Source organism: Siphateles boraxobius, unplaced genomic scaffold (genome assembly GCF_051911475.1).
Source record: "Siphateles boraxobius isolate OS27281-9 unplaced genomic scaffold, OSU_SipBor_1 77, whole genome shotgun sequence".
In the NCBI taxonomy this organism is placed as follows: domain Eukaryota; kingdom Metazoa; phylum Chordata; class Actinopteri; order Cypriniformes; family Leuciscidae; genus Siphateles; species Siphateles boraxobius.
Genome location: NW_027509205.1, coordinates 4,940,342 through 4,941,460, shown reverse-complemented (window position 1 = coordinate 4,941,460; position 1,119 = coordinate 4,940,342). Strand labels below are relative to the sequence as shown.

Below are 1,119 nucleotides of genomic sequence, written 5' to 3'. Positions count from 1 at the left end.
GACAAACCGGGAGTGTCACAGCTCTGTCACTAAACCAAGAGAAAACCCAGACAAGTGTGACAGAACTGTGACAATTGGTGTAATTGGTGGTACGGGTAATGCTGAACACAAAACATTGTTTGGTTTTGTAGAGAAGTTAGGGAGTCAGTGTGATGTAAAGTTTTTTTTATTTGTAAAATATTTAGAAAGTTAAAATTACATGCAAAACAATAAGAGGAAAATGTTAAATGTATATCAAAAGTGTAAAGAAGAGCTAAGTCCAGGTCCAAAAAAAAATCAAACAAACAAAAGTTAAAGATGTAAGTATTTAAAAACAGTGCACATTGAAATGTAAAGTTTGAAAGTGGGGTCACGCATCCTCGTCCTCCACTGGAAGAGCAGATTGTGTGGTGTCATGTAGGTCTGTAAAAGTAAAGAGGAAGCTATAATAGTTTCCTTGGAGACGCAAAGTGTAATAAACAAACTGTAATTATATGAACCACAGGAATGAAAATGTTTGACCATCTTTGCAAAAGTGTTTTGTTGAACTTAGCATGTCTGCATTTTCCGCTGAAGGTGGATCAGTTTGTGTGGCGGTGTCATTTAGCTCTGTGAAAAAAGAGGACGCTATCATTGTTTTGAATAGTATAGTAAAAAAAAATGAATGATATGTTACAGAAGACAGAATGCGTCACCATCTTTGCAAAAGTCTTTGGTTGCTGCTAAAATCTCAGCTGATCGTTGAGCTTCTGAGAGTTTTGTTTTTGTTTTGATGAGTTCTGTTCTTAGAGTTTGTACTGTGTGTTGACAGATGAAGTTGTTGCTTTTGCCACCATGACATGATGGTCATTAAATCGGTAGCAAGGGTGCAAAGTTGTTGGCCCGTTTCTCTGGGGTTGACTGTGGGTTCATGGCACTTGTACTATTGAAAGAGCAAAGAATTAGTTAAAGTATGGTTTGTGTTATTGAAAATATGATGTCGTAGAAGTCAAAGCAAAATAATAAAGGGGAAAAATATGTCTTACAGAAAGCAGTTGAAGGCAGTCATGGATTACGTCAGCCTCAGGGTGGTGGATTTTGGGAATCTTAGAGGGTGAAGTGTAGTCTGCCATAATCTGAAATGGTAAATATGTGTTTACT

At 37.0% G+C, this 1,119-nt stretch overlaps 1 long non-coding RNA gene across 1 annotated transcript; it reads right to left on the bottom strand.

Moving 5' to 3' along the window:
- Window positions 1-247: 247 nt before the first annotated feature.
- On the bottom strand, window positions 248-895 carry LOC143725716 (uncharacterized). Its single transcript, XR_013198313.1, has 3 exons — window positions 675-895; window positions 502-588; window positions 248-402 (listed from the first exon to the last, which is right to left on the bottom strand). It is a non-coding gene; the product is annotated as an uncharacterized LOC143725716 (long non-coding RNA).
- Window positions 896-1,119: the final 224 nt, after the last annotated feature.